General features: G+C 38.0%; 1 protein-coding gene across 2 annotated transcripts in view; it reads left to right on the forward strand.

The window, feature by feature from the left end:
• Positions 1-25,882, forward strand: part of VSNL1 (visinin like 1) — an 89,116-nt gene that overhangs the window by 39,624 nt on the left and 23,610 nt on the right. The gene's annotated exons all lie outside the window — the stretch shown is intronic.

The following is a 25,882-nucleotide window of genomic DNA, read 5'->3' on the forward strand; positions in this document are numbered from 1 at the left end:
GGGACTATCTGTCTTTTCCCTTAAATGCATACTACAGTCCTATCCTCAATTTCTTCAGTGTAGAACCAGATCACTCTGTGAATCATCACCTAGCCCCTTGTAATTTCTAATGAGTGGTCACAAAAACTGCTAACTACAGTTTATATAAGTAAGCCTCTGTCTTTTTGTTTTAATATTTATGACTAGAGATGTTACCCGACAATCTTTTTCTTAAAAAAGACTGCCTTTGTAATAACTGTTATTTTCAGATGAAATAATTTTTACTGCCTCAGGTATTGTGCTTGTTATTGACTGATAATTTATAGCTTCTATTTTAAATTGTACTCAGTGTACAGCCACAGAATTAGACACCTAATCGTTTCTCTGACGTGTTTCTGAGGAAAGTTAATAGTCTTTACAAAATATTCCAAATAAAGTATGTCAAGTGTTTAACTCCTTGAAATCATTATTTTCTTTTTGGCAAATTACAGAATCACAGAGAATCACAGATTCTTTTGTAATAAATTGTAATAAAGTGATTTTTTTTCAATGACTTTATGTGTTGTGGGGGAAGCTATCATCTGAAAATAGCTCGAAGCTGTTAGGACTTCCTCCCTTCAAAAGGCTGTTTGAAGTGTTTGCAGATAATTCACGAGATACTTTACTCATGGAGGAAATATCAGAGAGTAAATTCAGGATTAAGTTTACAAAATGGTACTGCAAAATGTAAAACAAAGAGTATAGAAGTACTGAAATCTGGAGACATCTCTGTAGTCTTACTGAACCGCAGTATCTGGCTTTTAGTTTTATGGCCTCGTAAATTTTTGGAAATGCACACCAAATAAGATTGTCTCCTGTGCTTTTGTGGTTATGTTTTTTGAGATCTGCTCTGTAATGTTGCTGTTGTATATTTGGTCCAGTTTATAGTTGTTCTATATATAATGTCTATATACAGGGCAAAATACTAATTTTGCAGAAGAGAAATACGATTAGCTGTAGTAAATCCAGAGCCTTACTTCTCCTTCTGTCACTGAAATGCTTCTAAAATAATGGCCCTCGGCTGTCTGAGAAATTAATGGTCTGAGTGTTGTCAGTGGCGGCGACTTCTTGTCCACAGGATGTTCTGCTTGCCCTGGCTGCAGACAAAACCCCGGATTTGACATTTGATCTTTCCAGGAGAAGCCACCAGAAGGAGACCCAAATCACGATTATTACATTTACAGCATTTCAGTTCGTTTAATGCATATGTGGGGTAAAAATGTATGAAGCTAGTATTTATTAATAATTTCTCTGCATGAACTTACGGTTGGGAGAGATGACATTTTAGTTCTTGGTCTGAACTGAATTTTATCAGAGAAGATTTCTGTAAACAAATATACTTGGAAAAGAAAGAACTACGTTTTTCAGTTCAGATTTACATTGTCTTTAAATGATAATGTTTATTTGTTCAAGTGAGTTGTGTGGTACACTTTCATGTGGGTTGAAGGGTGTTGGTCATCTTAGTAAGATACAAAGAATGCTTTTCTTTTACTCAGACATAATAGAAAATATCCTCAACTTAAAGAATAAACACATTTTAGGTTTCTCAAGAGCATTGTTTTTTGGTTAATTTCTTGAATGTTTCTAGTTACTACTCTACTGGCATAATTACAGAGTGGGGTGCACAAACTTGGGGTGCACAAACTACATTGTTGTGGAGGAAACTTATCTGGAAGATGTGTCCTGGAATCACACCTAATGTATTACTGTTTCTAATGCCAGCTAATAAGCAGTTACTCCATGGGTCCAAACTAGACCTGGTCTGAATTAAAACGTCCAGAACATGTGTGATGTGGATGGTCCTCAACACTAACTCTTCCACCCTACGCATTTGCGTCAATTGTACTGTGCTGTTTACTGATGTAGATGAAGACTATATTGACTAACAGGGAGAATTACTCTAGCTTGGCTTGGAAGCGTTTGCTATTGAAATTTCCATTAGGAATACAAATCATGCAATGCTTAAAATAAATAGCAGTTGTACAATATGGACTCTACAGTAAAATTATTTGCAGCACTTTTAGTGGAAGTGCATATAAGAATATTTAATCAAGAACACTCTTTTAAATAAACAGTAAATAGGAGGAAATATACTTTATACTGCTGCATATTGCTTGCAGTCTCAGAGGTTTGGTAAAACTTAATCGTACATTTTTGGATGCACAGATTCTTTTTGGGATGTGGAATCTGTGATGAGCTATTATGCCTCGTGTGAATCCATGGTGCTGAATGACTGGAGGGCTTGTACAGTTTTTAAATTCATTTACTAAAGACTTGTTTGTATATTAGAGTCCCAGAGCCACAAAGAGACCTACATGTTGAAACACCATATCAGCTGCCCCGACTGTCTACACAGAACATGGGAGTGGGGAGAATTTGTGGATACTATTAAAAAAAAAAAAAAAAAAAAAGTAAAAATCAAAGCAGCATGTTGTAAAGAAATGTGCCAGTGCAAAGCCACAAGGTAATGATCAAGACAGGAATTTGTATTGAATTCCACATTTCTCCAGGGTATACGCATCTGTTTCCATATGGGAGTGGTATTCTTGAAACCTCTCCTGCAGAGAAATATCTAGGACATTAGGAGTCAAAGCAAAATCAGGTGACTGGAGTCCTTTTACTTTCTCTCTTTAGTAAGGAAGATAATGTGAATACCTTGTCGTTACCACAGTGCTTTAAGTACTCATCAAGCTGTAGGAAACCCAGAATCAATTATCGTGTCCCTGTAAGGAGCTTGAATCTGTACTACTCACCCTCTGTAACTGCTCTGCTGATGAGATAGGTCCTTCTGGTCTGCTGGCAATGCCCCAATCAACCTCTTTTGCTGCAGGAAATAGTGGTAAGTAGCTCAGTGGGTCCGTGGGACAGTCTGGATCCTGCAGTTTCCATCTCCACAGTGAATAAGCATTAAGCTAAATCCTTGTTTGTTCTGTTCAATTGCTTTTTTTCCTATCCTAAAAATTCTTTAATTCTTTTACCTTACGTAAAACATCATTAGCATTGTGGGCAGAGAGCTGAAGGAATTAATATACAAAATTCTCATTAAAATAAAATATACCAATAAAGCATGCTGGAATATTCCCATCATTCTTTAGGGTTTCTTGCAGTCTAGAGGGCCAAATACATTTTGCTTCAGATCTTTTGAATTCACTGGATTTAGATGAATATGCCCTAGAGTGTGCAAGGGTGCATAATCAGTACTAATGTTCACAGGAATTATGCGTGTTTATTAAGTGGAAAATAGGCTTCTATATTGTGATACTTGTTGGAACTGGGTCACTGAACATGAGAAGCATATTTTCTGGATTAATTACAGAAACAAGCACCAATAGTGCTTTAACTGGAAGGGTAGGGTTGAGAATTGTAGTATAATGCTGGCATTAAATAAAGTGAGTTGCTTTGTGACTTTATTGCACGTCTATTATTTAGCTATGTTTTGGGGTTTTATAGATAACATTTAACTGAATAAATATAGTAAAGCCATTTGATTAATTACAGTCAAATGGTCTGTCATATTTTTGGCTTCTGTCTCACATTTCCTGCCTTGAAGGGAATTGATTCCTAGTCACTCATTTTAATATCTCTAGGAAGAAAAAAGAATCTCAAAAAATCCATTGATATGTAAGCGCATATGTTTGCATCCTCTTCTTCTCTATCCAGATTTTCAAGACGGGTTGGTCTATTCTCATGTGCCTGGTGACAGGACAAGGGAGAACGGGCTAAAGTTGCGCCAGGGATATTTTAGGTTGGATATTAGGAAGAACTTCTTTACTGAGAGGGCTGTTAGGCATTGGAATGGGCTGCCCAGGGAAGTGGTGGAGTCACCATCCCTGGAGGTCTTTAAAAGACGTTTAGATGTTGAACTTAGCGATATGGTTCAGTGGCGGACTTGTTAGTGTTAGGTCAGAGGTTGGACTTGATGATCTTGAGGTCTCTTCCAACCTAGACAATTCTGTGATTCTGTGATTCTGTGATCCTTCTAAACATGGCACACTGCTCCTCAAAATGTTAGGTTAGAGCTGCATTTTAGGCTTTCAGTGCATTTGAAGAAGTGGGATTCCAGAACAACACGGCTGTGTTTGCAGATGCCCCAAACGTAGATGGAGTTCCTCTGGTAAAAGCTGATTTTCCTGGGATCATGTCTTTTAACTGGAAGAGGTGTGCTGGCTTTATGAATACTGTTTGGCCACTGAAGTTCTTCCTGTAATAGGAGTAATTTTTAGGTATATTATACTAATAATCCTGTGTTGCTAAAGAACTACAGCATGATTTGAAATCAGGCAGATTCTAAATATGTGTCTACTCATACAACAATTTTAGTCCATGCTGTTGCTACTTTACAGAAGTCTGCATCTGTAGTGCTTACAGTCCTGGGCAATATGGTAGTATCCTGGACAGTAGGGCAGATGCACCACCTGATTTTACCTGCAACTCAGAAAACATTGTATGTATTTCTTTCTTGTAAACATGACTCTAAAAATCCTTAAACAAGTTACTAGTACCACTGTATTATTGGATTTTTTTAATTGCTATGGGATAGTAAAACCATTATTGTTACATTAGAACCAATTAGAGATAGCAGTAGATGCAAACAGGTAAAGAATAGCTCTGGTTCAGGAGCATTACAAACTCTTTTAAGTAAGGAAGAGGCTAGAAAGAAGTACAAGGAGCTGTATTTGCATCAGTGAAAGTTTTGCTTTGTGGGAGGGTTGTAGAATGGTCTGCTAAGTGAAGATTCTTAATGCATTTCTCAAACACTTAAAATCCACACTTTTAAGACAATTATAGTAAAATTGTTAGAAATAAATGCTCCTAAAGAGGAAAAAAAACAAACAAAAACAAGAGGAAAAAACAAACAAAAAAAACCTCTTTCACTAGAAGTGCAGTGAAAGGAAAATTAATATAGCAGAAGCCAAAAGAGGGAGTGTAAAGTATGCTGAAAAGCACAAAGCACATGTATTTGCAGTCCAACATTATCACAGGGGAGAACTTTTTAGGCTGAACTATGTGTTTAGTGCTCCAAAGCTGTATTGAGTTCTGATGACCTTAAAAACAAAAGAGATCACAACTGCTTTTCATACAGAACTTTTTGTTTGTTTGTTATTGTGTTCTTGTTGTTTTTGTTGTTTTTTTTTTTTTTTTAAAGGCATGGTCTTGCTGCCTGGATGTCTTCCATGCAAACTGCTTTTGCCATTGTTCCTCCTCCTCCTTCTCCATATAAAAATGAATAGTCAGGTGCTGTGCCAAAATGTAGGCCTACTAGAAAACCACATAAGAGGCTTATTATATGTTTCAAACAGAAGCTGAGATTGTGCTGTATGAATTTTAAAACAAAGGCTAAGGATGCTCCTTACACATAAAAACAAAATCAAACAAACCCTGAAGGCAGTGTTAACTTTGAAGCTGACTTTGAATGATTCGGGGAAGGGGAGGATGCTGGTAACATGCCCTTCTGCATTTCTTTCTCTGCACGTATCCCAGGAAAAATAATGGCTGGAAGTCATTTTACTGAACATCTTTTTAAATCTCTCTTTAGTATGCAGAGCTTTAAAGATCAACAAGCATATTGAAGAATAAAATATAGTAAATAAACATGAATTCTCATTTAAGCTGCAAAATAGAATGGAAAACAGTAATTTTCAGAAGAGGACTGGCACATAGCATAGTGAACTTTTCTGAAAATATGGCCATAAATCAGACCACTGGATACTAAGAGCCTTTATAAAAGTAGAATGGAGTCACTTCAGATTGAAATTCTAATCTCATTGAAGCTAATGGGAGTTTTCATTCCTGATCCTTATTTAAGAGCTTAGAGCTGCACTGAGCTCTTGAAGTTGTTTATTATCCTGAGTGCTGGGAAGTCTGGTGTGAGCTCCATTAAAATCCAGTCCTGCAAGCTGGATCTGGTGTCTGGAGAGCTCCTCTCATGAAGTGTAAAGAACATACACAATACTAGCTGTCGTTTAAAGGCAGCAGTTACTTATAAACTAAATCTGCACGGATAAGCATTGAGAATAAGTAAGGGTCCTGAACTTAGAAAAACTTAGAAAAACAGATCCGGGGGCGAAGAAAGACAAATCCCTTTCTTTTTGCACCATTCTGGGTAGTGGGTAATTTTAAAGGCTAAAATATATTTTTTTTTGCTTCTGTTGCAGATCACATAATGGCCCATATCCTCCAGATGATCTCTGGAGAATCTAAATCTAGAAAATGAGGAAGTCGGGCAATTCTGAGAGATGAAATCTAAATAACTAAATCTTAATTGCTCCAAATAGCAGCTTGTGGAGTGTCTAGGCTTCTGGGATGAATTTTCCTGATAACAATTTGGTCGCATATGCTGACACCCCCTCAATGAGAGGAAGGAGTAATGGTCACAGTAGTCCATAAAGCAGTCCAACTGTCCAAAGGCATCTCCAAGGCTTAGAGTCAGCAGATGTGTGTGCGTGTGAAGGTTTAGACAAAACCTCTAGTTGTTGCTAAGTATTTGCTAAGTATTGAATAGTTCTGTAGTGCAGTGGTTGTATATGGTTCCTGAAGGTACTCTAAAGTAACTGGAAGTCCAAAACATTGACAAGAGTATGTCCAGCCAGAGCAAGAAAATCCAACCTGGAATGCTTTAAAATCTCCACATGTACATTCATGCCCTAGTTTCCAACTTGTCCTGGTAAAAGAAGCCAGGCTGGGTAAATTCTCCAACAATATCATGTAAATTACTTTTACTGCTTTTTAAAAAGTTATTATTATTTTTTGAATGAAGCTTGCTGATTCCAAAAAACACCATGCATTTTTATAAGGAACCTTGTTCCATTACAGCTTACATTTGCTCTGTGTTGGATTCCTTCAGATAAATCAAAACAATGAATTTTGGATGCTGCAATTATTTCTGTAGCAAAACACTGAATTAATGAATACCGTTATGATTTCCCTGAAGGGCAATACAGAAAATGTGGTGAAGGTATGATGGAGGGAGCCGCTGTTAACACATAATATGAAAGACCTCAAAAAAGTCCAAACACAACAAATCCACTGTCAGAGCCAAGTCCCATATCTGTTAAGGCATTCAGATTTACTATTTCTTGTAACGGTATTTATTTTAACAGTATTACAGTAATCCATAGAGCAGTTTTCAGGACTGATCAGTGGTTCACTACCTTTATCCAACCTGTTACAAAAGTCAAGTATTTTGTCCTTCTTTATCCCGTCTCCTAGCCCTTCCATACCATCTCAGTGCTTTACTTCTCATTCCGAGGAAGTCTGTTCACAAAACTAGTGTGAACCCATAAGGACTGTGGAGTGGAGTGAGGGATTAGTGATGTCGAATGTACTTTTTAAAGACATACTTCATTCTCTTGAGATCTAAACAAAATGAATAGAGCGTTTAAACTCTCTATATTGATAGATACAATCAAAATACAAATGGTTCACGTACTTGCTTGAGACCCTTTGTGTCTCTGGTAATTTTTTATTGGTCAAAATATAAATAATGCCCTTCGTTTCTTCATTTTACTTATTTGAAGTAAGTTTATGGTTTTTTGTTTTGTTTTGTTTTGTTTTGTTTTTCCCCTACCTACAGAATGGTTTGGGAAGAGGGTTCTTTGACTTCTAAGTATCATACAATGCACATTATAGTATGGTATACATGGCTAGGCTTTCATCATGTATGTACTTTAGATCTACACTGTAGGTCTGTAGTCTACAGTTAAGCTTTGACTGGCCATATTTTAGGCCTTCAATAGCTCTGATTTAGAAAACTGGGTCATCCTAAAACTTGTTCTGAAGACTGGTAAGAATGTGTCTTTTTGTTTTCTGAGACAAAGTGACCTAAGGTCTTTCAGGGACTTTAGTTTGTCAATTTCTTGGTCTAGAAGCATTTGTTTGTTTAAAGTAAATAAATGAATAAAAAGCTGTTTGATATTATAGGCTTCCTGCTTCCTGAAGGAACCTTTGAAACCAGGGCATTTCATTTCAGCACTGGAGTAAACTAACATGAAGTCATAGAAGTAATGTAAAGTATTTTGTTTTAAAACATGGAAGTGTTTTTCTCTAATATCAAAGTCTGCTTCCAATATCTCCCTTGCACACAAGACCTGGGGCTGAAAACAGCTTTTGTGTTTTGTAAGGCATAAATGGGAACTTAGAGTTCTGAATGAGTCCCTTGACCCCGATATGACGTCTGTGGCTCCATGCCTTAGCATCACACCCATTCTGCTCCCTCCACCCCAGTGAACTCACCAGATCTTCAGAAAATTACCTGAATGATATGTACTTCCAAAGCTTCCCAGATGGGCTCTTGTGAGTCACTGTAAATGGGTATGAATGCTCCAAAAATTAAAGGATCCCAATTAGTCTGGAACATAGCTTTCCCAGCCATGTATTGCACGTCATTGTGCTCCATGTGCTTCTGGTATTTGACATGGCAAATCACAATTACCACTGTAACGCATTCTGCTGTGAGTAGCTGTAGTTATGCAGGCAGTGAAATCTGAGGTGTTTTAACATGGTTCTGAGCTGTGGAGAACCCTCAGAGCTCAGTTAGTTACAAAATTAAATACAGTTTTTATCATCATGTAGACACTAGTTGAGATTCCAGTCAGGTTTCCACTAATCATAGTCTGAATGTTTCCAGTACCTTGGGATATCAACTCTATTTCTCTTCAATGAGAGTAAATTTCCATCTTCTCATGTTTAATTAAAGCTCATAGGAATGGTTTCTTTTCACCGACAAACCTATTGATTGCTGAATTGAGATGACTTACCGCTACTTGGCATGAGAATTAGCTAGCTATCTTAATTGTATATTCAAGCACAAACAAAACAAAATGAGAAAAACATGTGGTCTGGAAGATAAAGTAATCAACACAAGGAAATTCAGACTAGATAATACGGTTGCCATTTTGCAGAAATATGTATGAAATATTTTCAGGGGAGTTTGGTGTGAAATACACCTGTATGAGAAGTTGTGAAGTTCAGCTGTCTGGTTGCACTGATAGCCCAGAACTGAGTACTCAGTTTTAAATAGAATTTCCCTGTAGACCAGAGAAACAGCAGTATAGGCATAAGTGTAAATCATCACTACAGTTCACCACAAAGTGAGTATAAAAAAAAAATAAAATAAAAATTTGTGACTCATTAACTGGAATTTTATATGGACCTTGTCAACATTTTTCAATAGAAGCATACTGAATTACGAAGTTATTTCTAGATGTTTGTATCCCCTTTAGGTTGGAAGGATATATCCTAGAATTACTGTTATTCCTTGCTTAGGAATTACACACCTGTATGCAAACTCATGACTCTTCACAGCTTTCTTTGAAGGGAATTCACTGTTTTGCTCCTTCCTGTCAAACTGATCATACCAGGGGACAGCTAAAATCCGATTGCAAGATACATGAGTTCTGGCTACGTGATTCCTGTTCTTGTTGCCAATACCAAATACCTAAGAACTGATTAAAAGTAAGGAACAATTGCTGAATTTGCTTTCATGCTTTTTTTCCCCATTTGTTTTCAGGCTCCAGTTATCAGTATTTTGTGTGTCCGTGTTGACTACATCTCTGCCTCTCTTCTTAGACCTTTTTTTGGACTGGAAGCACTTTTAGTTGCATTGGTATTTATTAATGTAGCAATTACAATGGCTAATTTTATAGTACGTGTCAATGAAGATAATTATGTAATCAATTAAAACTAGATATTGTGCAGTGATAGCCTTGCAAGGCACTACAGATAAAGCCCACAGATGATTTTGGAAGACAACCTCCCTCCTAGCATAGTTTTGCTTTCACTAGAATAAACTCCAGCCAGCTGCTTCTCAGCCAGGTGTTAAATACGGGTAGCTGGAAGGTGATGCTCTTTGGATGTGGTCCCAGTGAAATGCTAATATCCTCAGGTCCCTTCAGTCTCCCTACCCACACACACGTGTTAGTCCTGGCAAGAAAGGATGCAGTTCTTCATCCCACTAAATCACTGCTTCCTGCTTTCCCTCTCATGGATGCTGGTGTCACTTGGGCAGGGCAGGTGCTGTCCCCTCTGCTCGATTAGCACTCCTAACTTCATTTAGAAGTAAACCACATCTCCTTTCCTCAGGGTTCAATTTCTACATTTTAGTATCCAGCATCTTCAACCCGATGAGTCTTACATTACGTGTGGGTTGGTAAGCTTCGTGCAAACATTATTTGCGTACATTGAACTTTTCCCAGTTTCTTAATTAGAACAAGTCACTTAGGTGGTGATTCACTGCCCTGAGCTCACAATTGCATAGTGGTGACCAAATCCCAAAGCTGTATTTGAAAAATACAATCCTACTGTTTTGTGCACATCTAAAGCTGCAGAAAGGTACAGCTGAGCGTCAGCTTCACAGTAATAGTACTGCACACAATTTTCTTCTCATCTCTTCTGTTGCTCATTTGTGCAGAACAAGGGACTCTTTAACATTACATTTATTGCTTTAGAAACTTAGAGTTCCCAATATTTGACTTCTTTAAATAATATTGCATTTTTTTAAGAAATGTAATACTTCAATAATACTTGACCTGAGAAGGATTTTTTGTGTTCTAATATAAAGTGGTTCTTAAAAAGTCAGAAAGAAAACTGCAGTTAAAATCTAGACCAGCTCTTTAAAGATTATCTAATGTCTTTTTTTTTTTTTTTTTTTTTTTTTTGAGCTGGAAGAAATGCTGGTATGTGAAATATGATTCTGAAAATGGGCCTTTATAATGGAAATAGTTATGTTATTTAATTGTAAGGATGCTGTATTAATATTGGCTTACTGAAGCAATTATTTATCTATCAATTAGTTTTTTTGCTACAGATAAATACATTATGTAACTCAGGGAGCTCAACAAATTGCTGGCATTGTGTTAGAACTGCAAACTCCATACCGCAAATTAGCCCCTATGGTGTCTTAGTGTATCTGCTCATTTATTTTTAAGATTCTTTTCCCCTGGAGTTTTTCTGTATGGCAGGAAAATGGTGTTTAATGGACCTGATTTTATTTTCACAGAGCCATAAATTCTGGAGTTATTCTAATGTACGGCCAAGAACAGGGAGAATAAGCATGCTCTCTACTTCTTGTGTCTTCTACCCTGGGGTGTCCTTGGAACATGAACGATCATGAAAGAGAGCACATACTCTAAAAGAACATGTACGGAAGCCCTATCTTCATTCTCTGAAGATTAGGTTGATCATGTAGAAAATCACCAGCAGGTCCTGGGCAATAAAACTGAATAATAGTAATTAAAAAAAAAAATGGTGGAAATAAAAAGTCTTCGTATGAAACAGTTTCTTTTAAAGTGATGTACCTCTTTGTTACCTCTTTATGTAAGAAAAATTACATTTCTACAAAGTAAGCAAATCTGTTTACAAAGGCAGAATTTAACATATTCAGTATGAAAGTTACATTAACATGTAGCCAAATTTATTAAAGGCTTTAGAAAAGGATTAATTTGGCACACAAATTTCTAATAGGCATCCTGTAGAAGGGAGCTGTCAGTGGGAAATTAGCTCTTTAGCTCTATCCAGCAGGCAGTTGACAGTGTGAGGTGAAAGAACCTCATTCTGACTCCATCCAAGAGTGGAATTTTTCTTGCACAGGCACAATAAATACATTTCTGCTAGAAATAAAGAGGCTGCCAAATCAACCTATCTGAATAAAAAGTATGTTGTGCTTTACACATGGGAAAAGTGCTTGAGAACAGTTAATCCCTATGAAAACATTACCCCTGCATTATCGCCAGTAGTACATGCCTTTGGGCTGCTTTCAGTTATTTGTTTCCACTTTCTATACATGCACCCAGTGTTCTTTATTTCCATGTGATTGTTCATCTCAATCATTTTCTTTGCTCTCGTCTATTTTGGGCTCGTGCGCATGCTTTTTACGTATTGCCAGAATACTGTGGGCTATTTTTAAGTTTCCAGATTCATAGAAATACTGTTCTATATACAGTGTTACAAAAGCAAGTGCACAGTCCTAAGAGGACCACTGATTTCCATGGGATAGCTACTGTCACTGATAAGTACACCAGTGAGCAAAAACACTTCTTCCTCTTCTTCTTCCCTTTTCTGTACAGGAAAAACCTGGAATGGCGTAAAAATCCCATGGGTGGTATGAGTTAACATAGCTCACTGGTTGAAGCATTTTGATGCAAAAGACAAGAGAATTCATTTTCTTCCAGTTTTCACTGCCAGGACATTGGTGTAATAGCTAGGTCAAGGGACAGCTGAAGGTTTGTTACTGTGCAGACAAGAATGCATGTCTTGGAGCCAAAAGAACAAGGGGGAAAAAATTACAAGGAAACTTTTTTTGTTTTGTTAACTAATATTTTGTTAGCTAATTCTTGCTAACAAAATTCTGGCTAAACACACTAAATGGAATATGATGAGAAAATATGTTTTCTACCCCAAGAAGCAAAAAACCTTCCCTCTTGCTGGAGTGGGTCAGCTGATGCAACCTTGACATCTCCAAGGTCCTGCACAATCCTGGCTGTCAGACATACCAACTCCTGAAATCTACCCCTATTTATTTATTTATTTAACCATAATGTGCTTTGCTTTTTTTCTTTTAGAAAGAAATATATAACCATATATAAGAAATATATAACCATAATGTGCTTTGCTTTTCTTTTAGAAGAAAAGCAAAGTGAGAAGCTTTTCTTCTCAGCTCCTCTCTTTCTTTCCTAGGGCACTGGCTAGATGAGTGGCATGGCCTGATGTGATGTGTGTATCTTTGTCTTTTTCTTCGCCAGCTTTTGAATTTATGCAACTTTGTCTTCCTGGGCAAGGGATGCTGTGGCTTCAGCAAAACGAGAAGCTTGCTGTTGGTTGTGCTCATTCAGCCAGTGGGCTTCATCATTTTAATTTAGTTCTCTCCTTACCTGATAAAAAGGGCATTCCAACATCAGAAAGCAAGCCCAGTCCTTTATGCAAAGGGTGACTTTAATTTATAGCTGAAAATATATGTAAAATATGAATCTATGAGCAAGTTTCTGCATAAAAAAGCCAAGTGAGTTGGCACAGTTGAACATTTCGTATTCACTGTTAATGGAGCTTTTTGAGAAATGATCTAAGAAATGGATGTGGAATCTTTTAATTGAATTTAAATGAAAGTTCTACAGAAAGATTTTTCTTAAAAGGAAGAAATTTCTTCCTTTTAGCGTTTTGAAAATATGTATTTCTAATCTGGTATTTCAATTTCACTTTTTTTATTCTTTTATTTTATTTTTATTTTTTGGCAAAGTGATTGGGGTGTCAAACAGTACAGGTTTAGGTAGTGAAAGAAAATTAAAAAGAGAAGAAATAGAGACCAGATATTACCAGATAGTAATCTTACTATAGGCACTGGAAGATTTAAAATGCCATATGTTGTTATAAACCTACGTGTTTTAAACCTTAAGACAGATGATGAAGGGAATGTTGTTGGGGGACATTATCTAGAGAATCCATTCCATGTTTGATGTTGCACATCTGTGATAAGATACATAGTTCTGATAAGAACCGTACTGCCCTTTTTACACAAGTATTCCTTAGGTTACAAACGAACAGATTGAATATCCCCTGGTCCCATTGAAATCCATGGGAGATTTGACACCTTCTGTGGAATCAAGACTTGATTGCATTTTGCCAGTTTCTTGTTTTATAACATATGATATACTCCGGAAAGGAATGACAGATGGCCTTACAATTCATTTTTTTTTTTGTTATGAGAATATGTTCACCTCTTTTTGTCATTTGTTTTGAAATTCCTTCTCTCTTGCTAACTTCCACAGGCAAGTAATCCGTTGCCAAGCTCATCCTCAAATGACAAACATAGTATCTGGACATGCACAAAAGAAGAAGCTGGACCAGGCGCTCCTGGGAACTCCCATTCAAGCCATTGTGTTCCGTTATTCTTTTTTTATTATTTTTCCAGTTCATTTTTTCAGGCTAAGCAAATTATATTAGCACATCTGTTTAGCCAGATGGTCTTTCAAGTGTCATGAGGCAAGTACAGTCAAAATACTGTCTACAACTAGCACAAGAACTGTGGAGTTTGATGATGACTTGATCTTCTAGGAGGTGAATGAACTATGATCATGATGTTTGGCTGTGGCTGGGGTACGCAAATAGTGTGTGGGGGGGGGCAGCCTAGGAGACTGAGTAGTGATCTGGCTGGTCTCTGGATTGCCAGTTAGGAACACTAATCTTCCAAGGTAAGGCCCAATAGGTTTAATGTTATCACATTTTTTTACTTTGTTTATTTTTCCAGCAGCTGTCACCAAAACAGTGTTAAAAGTATCTTGAGTTCATTAGAGTAGTTCTCTTTCTTCTGTTGCATCCATCGTATGTGCATTAGTACTGTTGTATTAGTATTGTCTATACTACATAATTAGAAAAGAAAAAAAACATCCGAATTGTTGTCCTTCCAGCTAAAAGAAATTAGATGAGAGCCCTTTCCAAATTATCATGCAGTTGATTACAGCCCTAGAAGGAAGCTTTTCCAGAGGCTAATCCAGCCTTGGTTAACTCCAAAGAATTTGCAGTGAGTGGCTGTAACGATAAAGCCAGTTGAAAGTTTTAAATGTTGCGTGACGCTTTTGCATAGTTATTAAATTGGCCCCATAGACCTCAAAAATTCCAGTACTGCAGCAGAAGATTATGGGAACATGTTATTACAGGAGATCAAAGGCGTATCCAATGGACAAATCATCTCATTACAAGATAGATTTTGAGAGGTGGCAGAAACCATTCTCCCCTAAAGGGTGCCGGTGAATTGTTAGATGGCTAGAACTGGGAAGAGGTGTCCAGACACTGGTTAGAAGTATTACAGAGAAAAAAAACACATAATACATTAAAAATTAATCCTAATTACAAGGTATCTTAGAGATTTTATGTCATTTTGAACATATAAGCATGTTTCATATCAAGATCTCATGTTTTCTTAGCGAACTGTAAAAATCACATAAAGTTTCTTCACATACTCTTCTTTGTGTTGTTAAAATCAAAGACCCTGTCTTTGATTTGACCAGCTGCTGTGGTCATTGGCAAGATTTTCTTTCCCTTTGGTGGAAGCAAAATCAAGTCCTTGGTGGACTCAGATAATGGGAAGTAGAAACTGAAATACTTAAAGGGAAAGTGTGCTTGTAGGAATTTGTAAAATCTTTCTTTGCTTAGCTTAGTGCAGTTTCATAGCACAAAAAATATGATTGTTTCTGATTTTTATTAGTTTTATGATAATTATAATAATTACTTTAAAAGTCACAAGCCAGGAAATTCTAAATGAGACAGTATAATTATAATATATAACCATAATAATGCTTCCTTCCATTCCTCACTTGGGTATTGTGAGGCTTAATTAGTTAATGTTTGTGCAGCAGTAAAATGAAAAACACTATACAAGTATTAAGCATTTTTTTCCTGGTTCGATTCTTCAGTATATCTGATTATCTTTAACAAACGTCTTAAAGGGGGACAATTTAAAAACTTCTACATAAACCAAACTGTATTTTATATCTCTCTTGCCAGTAGTTGAGTGGCAAATCACTGTTAACTGCATCAGTATTTCTTATGGACACACTGACACTGTGACAATGGATTTGACCTAGAAATATTTGCTGATTATCATATTTGTGGGCCTTGGAACAAAATTGAAGTGTTCTCGTGGGAGCCAGAGACACAATTAATGGAAGTGAATGGAGAATGAGTGACACGAGCTGACAAACCATCATATTTAGAAAAGATAAAAAAATCACAAATAAATGGTGTTCGATTGGAATAAATAAAACCTTTTGTAAAAGGTTAGAATAGGAGACTCTGAAATACAATTTCTTCCTTTCTGCTGAACAACAACAATAAAGTTAAAAAACAAAACCAAAAACCTTGTACAACATGTACATCTGCAATGTGTAAGTACCAAAGGGAGTTAGAGCTCTGGGGATGTGGCACTGTGGCCTGGAATATGATGTTTTAAATTATCTCTGGGTTGATGGGGTGCAAAAAAAGATCTGGGTATCAAAATAACTTCTTTACAGACTGTAAGAACCAGTCTTGGTTAGGGATGGTTAAGTTAGTTTTCAGGAGATTATTAGCACCTTTGGAGATAGCACTCTGATCTTGTGCGTTAAAATTTAGGACTTTGCTTTTTTAGTCACATTCATCCCTGTCATTGAGCTCCACCACAGATGTAAGGATTAATTTTGGTATCTGAAGACTAGTTTGTTACTGAGGCCCCATTAGGGTCAATGGAAAGAGAGAGGCATTTCCACAGGATTATTCATTTTATCTGCTTTATATAAAACCACCTTAGTTTCTTTAATAGCCAGTGGATTGAAGGAGAGTACTCAAAAGAATTCATCTGATCTTAGACATATTTGGAAGAAATGAATGATACTATGGAAATACTATTCACTGTAAAGGGATTCTCAGGTTTCATAACTGTCTTTCAGATGATTAACTGTTAGATGCCTAAGCTAGATTGTATTCTAAGTGCAAAGAATTAGGCCTTATACCTGTAGTGATGAACATGGGCACAACTCTCCAGGATGCTACACGCCAGGGAAGATATTTAAGTGCGTGTAGGAAGTGACAGCCATCATCTTTGACCTGACCATGCTCAAGTCTATTTGTTTCAGTCTGGGGACCATTTTTGGTTCCTTCTTGCTGATGGTACCATAGAATCAGGAAGCATCAGCTCTAATCCATATGTTTCTGTGAGCATATGGACCTGTCAAATACAGATTAAATACATATCTTTTTTTAAGCAGAGATGAAATGCTAAGCTTTGGTTTCACATGGACATGTGTCATTGCTTTTAAAAATAGGTTTTAATGAAAAAAACAGAGATTTGAAATCCCAGTTCTACAAAGGCAGTGAAAACTTTGTAGTTGACTTTCATGAATCCATTATTTCACCCACTAAATGAAATGGAATGTAATCTGTTTTACTGGTAATCATATGATGGTTAAAATGCTGGAGAGATCAATATATAAAAACAATCATAATTAAATATTGACTCCTTTTTTTTAACCTCAGTCTATTATCTAGGTTGTGTCAGGCTGGTTGGCTTTTTATTCAAGACTATATTTTGTTTGGAAAGAATTTTTCTAATCTAATATTGCCACTTACTCTGCTTCCAGCCGATTTATAAACATCCGATTTTAGCAGGCAGGAGCTTTCCACTTTTGTAACCGCGAGAATTTCCATTATTGCATTTACATGTGTCTCAGCTGCTGCTAAGCAACAGGTCTGAGTTACCTGCCAAAGCTGGGATTTAAATCCCAGGTCTGTAAAAAAGATGGATAGAAATATAGATGTGTAATATACTTAAAATAACAAGTGAAGAATGTGGTTTTGGAAATATGTGGAAATGTGGAGGTATAAAACCAATAGAGTTCCAGTCTAGAAACATGTAAATGAAAGTAGTATATTAGAGAAAATTTAGAGAGTGAATCAGTTTGTTCTATTTAGGTGATTTGTTCTTGAAAATAAACAATTAGGTTGTTTTTGCTTTGCCACATCTTACCATGAAGGTCTACATGCAGTGTTACATAGCTGTGAGCAAGGAGTAGGGTGAACATCAAGAAGGAAACTTGGTTAAATATATATATTATTCACAGATAGACGATGCTTGATTCAGTGTTTTGTAGTGTTTTCTTTTTTTTTTGTTTGTTTGTTTTGTTTTGTTTTTAAAGGCAGAAGTATTTATATTTGGATATGAAATGAGTCAGTCTCACGTGTTTTTCAAAGATTCGATTGACTTTTTTTTTCTATTGGTGTTTTTCTTTCTGGTCTCATGTTTGGCGTGACACACTTCAGTGGTGGGACTGTTTCTAAGAAATGGTTTGGATGTTAGAAATGCTGTTGCTGTTAATAGCAACAGCATTTAAGGCTAAGGGTTCATTCGTTATAAGTGGTGTTGTACCAACACATGGCATACAGATGGTCCTTACCCTGCAGACCTTACGGTTTTGTATTTAAGGAGGAAGTGCTGGATATGGGAAATGGACCACAAGAATAAAAGTGAGTAGTGAAATAACACTAGTAGCTCCAGAATTCACAATCCAAAAGCCAGCCTTTGGTAGCCACAGACAGAGTTCAAGAGGGCATTTTGAAGAGGAAGAAGTACCCTGTAGTAGGTGTGTAGTGGAAGGATGAATAGTGCTGTTTGCTCCAAAACAGCATAGTTACGGGTGGCATTGCTGCTTGAAGAAAGGAGCTAGTCTATATTTGTCTCTCTGGTGAGATGGTGGGCAGGACAGGATGGAATGATTTTAGAGACAATTAATTTTTGCTTGGTTTCACAAAGGCAGCAAGTTTTTTCACTGCTTTTGAAGCCATTTTATGATTCTTTAAGACTTTCCCTCCTTTGAATAAAGTGCTGTCTTTAACAGAGCATTTAAGAGATGTTTTCTGCAAAATGGTTGCTCTTTTCTGCACTTCAAGACACACAGTCTGATGAGAATATAGCATCACAAAATGTCATTTTAGACAGGTAGTTTATTCAATAAATTCCTAATACTTTCTTTAGTTCTCTGGGTTTGTTTGGAAATGTGTATACATGTAATCCCTTAACACTGGAGCTATAAGAAAGAAAGCAGTTTCACACGTATTGCTTGTACTTCGACACACTGTTTTACTAACAAAACTGTTGAAATGAGGCAACAAAACTGTTGTGACATTTGGGACAAAACATTTAGGTGCTGAAAAACAATGAAAAAAATGCAAAAAAAATACTAACATATTTAAGGCTGTGGAAAACAAAAACAGAACAACTAAATTTGCAACAATTCAGAAAATTCAGGACCAATTTATCTTTCTGTAATAAAACTACACTGTATTTTTAGAAAGAAATTTGGCAAGAGCCATGGAAAAATGACATATAAGAAATCAGATTAAATCAATGGTTCTGTCTGACTGAACTCAGATTTTTTCTTCAGCACCCGGATAGCTATATCCCCTTTAGCTGTATTTTAGCAACATCACTAGTATGAAGTCTGCAGTTCATCCACTGAGATCTATGTATTTACAGCCTCCTGGGAAAGGGTCAACACTGTGCATTCTTTCCACACCTCTTGGAGTTCTCTGAGGGGCTAGGTCGGCCTGTGTATGAAGGTAGTCTGGTTGATACCATTTACTTGACTTTCCAAAGACTTTTGACAAAGTCCTTCATGAAATGAGAAATGAGTGTCACCTATATTTTTTTTTTACAATGCAAAAAGAGATCAGCTTCTCCCCAGGGTCACCCAGCACAAGGACCAGTTCTCTGATCTGACCCTGTGTGAAATGTTTCACACTCTGTTAACTACAGAGGACCCTAAGGAAACACATCTCTCTTGGACAACCCCAGCCTTTAGAGCTGCTCCCTTTATATCCATGCTGGGCCTTTAAGTGGGCTTTCTGGGTTCCTGTGTCTCACTGTGCTTTATTATTTTTGTTGAATATAATATGTTAATAGTGTTTTAAAGGGCAATGTATTCTCAGCCTAAACTGTCTTTTCTTCTGGGGATATATCTAAAGCTGTAATGAGAAGCAATGGTTATCTCATTTAAAAATCTTGCTGCTATTCTCAGGGAAGTAATTGATATCTCAAGGAGTACGGCTACCTTTTCCTTTTCTCATATGTATTATGATTCATAAGAGTGGATCTAATTACTTCTTGAATAGCAGTACCTGAAGTGCTTGGAATAGAGATTCTGTCATTGGCACCAGTGGAGGAAAGCCACGGGAACAAAAATAAACCATCAAATAATTTGATTACTTCTCATGCCAGGACTTCCATTAAAGTGGGCTCTCACCTGGGCTCACGTGTTTTAGCTTCACTGAAACAATTTGAGCAAATTTACCCAGGGAGAACTTGAAAAGCAAGATAAGACTAAGACTAAATAACATTTTAGGTCACAAGTAAAAGGCTTATAAGTAAAGTAAATGAACAACATCAATAGAAAAAAAAATCAGCCAAGGAGAAAAAAAAAAAACACACACAAAAAAAAAACACCAACAAATCCTGGATTACATCAGTCAAGGCAGCCATTTAACATTCTTTTCAGTAGCGTGTTAAAGAAAAGCATAGAGGAACCCTGTTCCCCAAGTTAACTAGCTGAGAGAATGATTCTCTAGTAGCACAGATTTTGGATCAGAGGGGAGTTGTGTTTGCCCATGGTTGTGCTGGAAGCTGTGCTTGCAGGACCCCAGCTGGGACTCCCTGGGGGTCAGAATTATGTTATTGTTCCTGAACCAGCAGCTCTTGAAGCTGTGACCACAGGGCAAATCAGGAAAAAGCAGTTAGTCTTTGTTCTTGCTCTCTTCAAAGTGCCACCTCAAAGCATCCTTGCAAATTGCTGTTCTGCATTGAGCAAGTAAGAAACAGTGCTGTGAAACTGGCAACGCTGTTTCATTTATGTATAAACCAGGAGCAGTCTACTCAGAACAGAGGGAAAATTCACAGTCAGATGGACAATTCTGGTAATGGACAGACAGCAGGAAAATAGACTGCAAAAGCTGTGGCAGTTTCAGTCAGTTGTTAAAACAATTTTTAGTTCTTTTGGACAAGCACTCATCACTAAACTAAGAAGAAATAAATCACTGAGTGGTCTTGTGAGGCAATGTTTTAACTCATTACGGATATGTCTTCTCGTTGGCTTGCCTTGATCTTTAAAAGACATCTTCCTTTTGGTATAAAAACACTTTTCCAGTAAGAAGGCTTACAAATATCAGTGAGCGTTACAGTGTACAACCAAGAACGTGTGGTTGTCATTTTGCTTTCTGTTGCTAGTGGAGGGCTCCACGTGTGCTGTGTGTAATCACTAAATTGTATGTGAGCAGTGGCTGTTCTGTATGGCAAACCATGTGTTTTACAAGCCAGGGACCCATTTATTACAGTGTATTTGCTAGAGTTTGTTTTCTTTTTCGCTGTGGCAACTTGTGAGAAAATCATTGTTTATCTGTCTTGGCCAAGAAGGAGGATCTGGATTGGATGATTCAGTGCCAAGATCTCTGTCTCAAACATCCCCATGTTACACTCCAGCTTCAGAAGGGAAACCCAGGTGCTAACAATCTACCTGAAGTACTTGAAGCACTTCCCAAGGAAGAGCTGCCAATTATTTGTGAGTGGACTGATTTGGAAGAAGCAACAAAAACCATCTGCATAGAAGGAAAGCAACTTTGGAGAGAGTTTGTACAAATAACGTGCACAAATTGTCCTGCTTGTACTGGTATAATAAAAATGTTAAAGAAATAAAAAATGGATTGGTAGGATTGACCTATGCAGACAGATTCAGCAGGAAGTCATTTTTCTTTTCTTTTTTTTTTTTTCATTCACAAAATTGCCTGCTCAGTGGGTGGGGAGAGCTGAGACAATTGAGACCTTGTTCCCAGGGGAGAGTTGCGATGCTGTGATGAGAAATAACAAAGAGGAGGGAGTTGTAGATTAAGGCCTCCTTACCAGCAAACATGCATCCCGAGACCTGGGCTAAAGACGGTTGTGGCCCTCCATTCTTGGTTCCTGGAGCAAGGCACCAAGGCCAATTCCAGCCTTGCCACAGAAGAAATGTTTCTGCCTCCTTCATAGCTCACAGTGTAGTACCTAAAGCATACCTATTAATAGCACACCATTAATAACACACCTTTTAATACTTTCATGTAGGAAAGACACCATTGTGCTCTGAAACCTTCATATATATCAGATAATTCACTCAGGCACTCTACTGTGAGCTGCTTAAGGCAATAGAGCTTCTCCAAGTCTTCTGCTCAGTAATTATCTGTCCTCTGTTTAACAAGTTTGATGGCTCATTCAATATTGTCCTTAATAACTTTTGAAGCCTATAGAAGCAATCAAGTTCTTGTTTCTCTCCCATTCTATTAATGATATTTCTAAATGTGTTAAAAATGTATCAAATTATTTTAATCTTATCATTCTGATTTTAAATGAATTGCTTAAAATCTAGTAGCTTATAATCAAGCCTTATATACAGATCTTGATAAATGTCTCTGTCTATTGTAAATTTGTTAGTCAAGACCTCAGGTATGTGCTGCATACTATTTTCATGGCTTTTTAGTTTTGATATATCCCTTAACACTCCAGTGATGTGATACAGTGGTTGTGTATGTGGAAGAGGACTGCATTAATACAGGTAATAGCTCTCTTTAAAAACTACATCTGCTCAAATGTCCCCATATTTTAGAAGCATTTTAGATTTACACTTATCTGTAATGTCTGATTTTTGAGGAATGACCAATTTAGTGCTGCAGACAGTATCATATAATACATCACATTTCTTTCAATCCCAAATCAACAGACGAAATGTAGCAGTTTCACTCCCAGTTGTTCCCCATCCATATCTTGAGAAGCATCCAGTTCACTACCTGATGAACTGTACAGCTTGTATCAGAAAATAACTTCTTATGAAAACAATATAACTAGAGCATAATTAGAGGTAATATTAGCAGGCAATATCATGTAATCATTAGAAACCATGACATTGCTAAGTGATTTTTGTTTGCATTATGGCTGAGTTTAATAAGTGTTTTGCTACAACATACCAGTATTCTAGAAGGGAATAATCTCGATTCCTTGTACTGACAGACATCACGTTGTTTAGTCCCCATGCAAATTCAAGTGGTTGAAAGATGTGCTGAAGGAGATGGGGGTGTGCATCTCTTGTCCAGTATCATGTCTTAAATGTATTTCTCTCTTTGTAAAACTACCCAGTGATCTTTTCTCAGGTTAGATCATTAAAACAATCTTCTTTCTTTCTAATCTGGGATGATCAGCTTTAAATGAGGTTTGGGGGTAGGGCTTTCCAGTTGCCTGCTGTTATCAGCTAGTGGTGATTGTATTGAAATTAAAAGTCTTGAGAGCTGAGCTATTAATGCCATAAATGATTGATTTATTATCACTGGAAATGAACTTTGTCATGGAAGGGAACTCTAGAATGAAATCTCTCTATTACAGATGTAAGGGGACAGGTTCTCAATGAAAAACCATGAACAAATTTTAGAGGCTAGGTGTGGATGTTGCAGCTGGTAGACTTGTTGATCTGTTAATGTTAAGGAGCATTCAGAAAGGCTCTGTGCCTACCTTTGCAGCCCAACCCACTCACAGGCAGCAGAAGGGCAGAGCAAGTTGGTAACTGTGGGTGTGCTTCTCACTGGATGATGTCCCAGCTGTTCTGATGTCCCAGCAGAGCAGATGCCAGCGAGGATGATGCAATAAAGGGCCCCTCCTTACGTCCTTTTTCTTAGAGGCAGTGTAAACATAAGGGAGGTATAATGCCAGATCTTCCTTGGCGTAGTGGGGAGAGCTGCTCTCGGTGGGAGATGATCTTGGCTGGTCCAAGTGGTCATGCAGGAACTGAGGTCCCAGTTGTTCCCAGTAGAAAGATGTTCCTCCCTCCCTGTTCCCTGTAATTCTCTGTGCAGGACTTACCACAGTATTCCTGTTCCCATCTAAAATGCCATGTTGTTGTTTCAGATCAGGCTGGGGGAGGATTTTTGCGGATGATACATTGATTTTCAACAAAAAGCCTTCAACATTGAAGAGCACTTGACTACACAGCCTCCCGCTGCTCAGGGGCTGGATATTCTGGGGGATATGGTTTGCAGGATGAGCTGTATAATCTGGCCCACATCAGCAGCACAACTCAGAACTGGGCTACCAATTGTAGCACCTTTCGAAGTGAAGAGCTTTTAAAATGCAAATTGAAAGAAGTTGACATATAACAGACTCCAGATTACAGTACGCCTGAAGAAGTAGTTTCACTTAAAGCTGAAAAAGCCTTTGGGATACAATCCCATTTCATCCAACCTGTTTGCAAATTAATTATGCTAAGCAGGTTCTTTTAATTACATTGCTTGAAGGAAGAGCAGCAGAACATGTAAATTCCATACAAGAGAAAGCAAAGATTTCCACAGCCAATTATGGAGCTAGATTCAACAGAGGCAGCTGAATCATGGTGTGATAGAATGAGATTATTTTAAATGAAGTCTAGAGAAACTCCTGAATTCCCCATTCTTATTTTTCTATGTATACTGCAGAGCTCAACTGTTTCACACTGGGCATGACATTATTCCAAACTATTAAGGCTTTCTATTATGAAACTTGTGACGCAACAGTCTGTAGCACGTTAAAGCACTTGGCTCTTGCATGGGAAAGATCAAGAGCGTTGTTGGACTTACACCACAGTGGAGGTCTGTGTGTCAAATGTTTCTTCTTCATTGTTTCTGAGAAAAGCAAACAGAAAGAGTCCAGATACTCAGTGTGTGGTGTACACCACCACCATCTAGTGGTTAACCTTATAGCTCGATGGGTAGTTGGATGGAAAGTACAAAGCAGGATTAACCAGGAAAATGGGAAAATTCTCACCTGGAGCTGTTATACATCAGTATATTTCAGTATCCTTTATTTGTATACTTAGCAAAGATATTCAAAGAGTAAAAAAAAATAATACTGTTGATAAGTCTACCCCTGTTTATCAGCTGAGTGGCTATTTGAATGAGTATGGAACTTGAACAATTATGCAATAGGAAAGTGTGCTACTTTTATAAGGTAATGCTGAGTACAAAATACTTGGAAATGTGTCTCTTGGAATGTCACTTGCACAATTCCAAAAATAAGTGGAGAAATTTTAAAAATTACTTTAAAAGAATGTTGTGGTTTTACTCTGTTAGGTAGCTGATCTCCACCACAAATGCTCTCTCACTTCCCATCCCCTAAGGAAAACGGGAGAAAACACAATGAAAAGGGCTCAAGGCCTGAGGTAAGGACAGGGTGATCACTACCATTACAGGCAAAACAGACTCAACATAGGGAGATTAATATAATTTATTGCCTATGACTAGCAGTCTAGAACAGTGAGAAACTAAAAGAAAACTAAAAACATCTTCCCCCCATCCACCCTATTCTATCCCCCTCAAGCAATGCAGGGGAATGAGGAACGGGGGCTGCAGTCAGTCCCTGACACTTCGTCTACACTGCTCCCACAAAGTCACTCTCTGCCCCTGCTGCATGTGGGGTCCCTCCCACGGGATGCCGTCCTTCCCGAACTGGGCCTGCTGGGGCTGCCCACAGGCTCTTCAAGCACTGCTCCCACATGGCTCCGTACCATGGGGTACATCCCCCAGGAGCAAACTACTCCAGCATGGAAGTTTGCTGCCACACGGGCGGCAGCTCCCCCCAGACCCCCTGCTACTGTGTGGGCTCCATGGGTCTCAGCCTCCTCCAGGCCACATCCACCTGCTCCACCAGGGGCTTCTCCACTGGGGGACTGTAGTGTGGAGGTCTGCTCCATGTGGGACCCCTGGGCTGCAGGGGGACAGCCTGCTCCACCAGGGTCCTCTCCACAGGCCGCAGGGGAACTGCTGCATGCCTGGAGCACCTCCTGCCCTCCTGCTGCACTGACCTGGGGGGCTCCAGTGCTGGCTCTCACACGTACTCACTCCTCTCTCCCAGCTGCAGTTGCACATCAGTTTTGTGTTTTGTTTTTTGTTTTGTTTTGTTCTGTTTTTTGTCCCTTTGTTTAATCTGCTCTCCCAGAGGCCCAACCAGCGTCGCTCACTGGCTCAGCTCTGGCCAGCATCAGGTCCCTTTTGGAGCTGGCTGGAGCTGGCTCTGATCTGATATGGGGCAGCTGCTGGACTCTGTTCAGAGAAGCCACCCCTGCAGCCTCCCTGCTACCAAAAGTTTGCCACATAAACCCAATATAAAGAAAAAAAGCATGACTCTTTTGGCATGTTTCTTATGCTGAACAGATAAAACAGTGCTGTTTATTGTGAGGAAGAAAGACTTTAAACCATCATTTTTAACTATAAGCTTCTGTTTAGGCATATAATTGGTTTGTTTTTGCAAATAAATATCTTTAGGTAACTTGGCTATTACGTGTAAAAAATTTGTGCTTTGTATAAC

The sequence above is a fragment of the Netta rufina genome, assembly GCF_964035555.1.
Source record: "Netta rufina genome assembly, chromosome: 3".
Taxonomy (NCBI): Eukaryota; Metazoa; Chordata; class Aves; order Anseriformes; family Anatidae; genus Netta; species Netta rufina.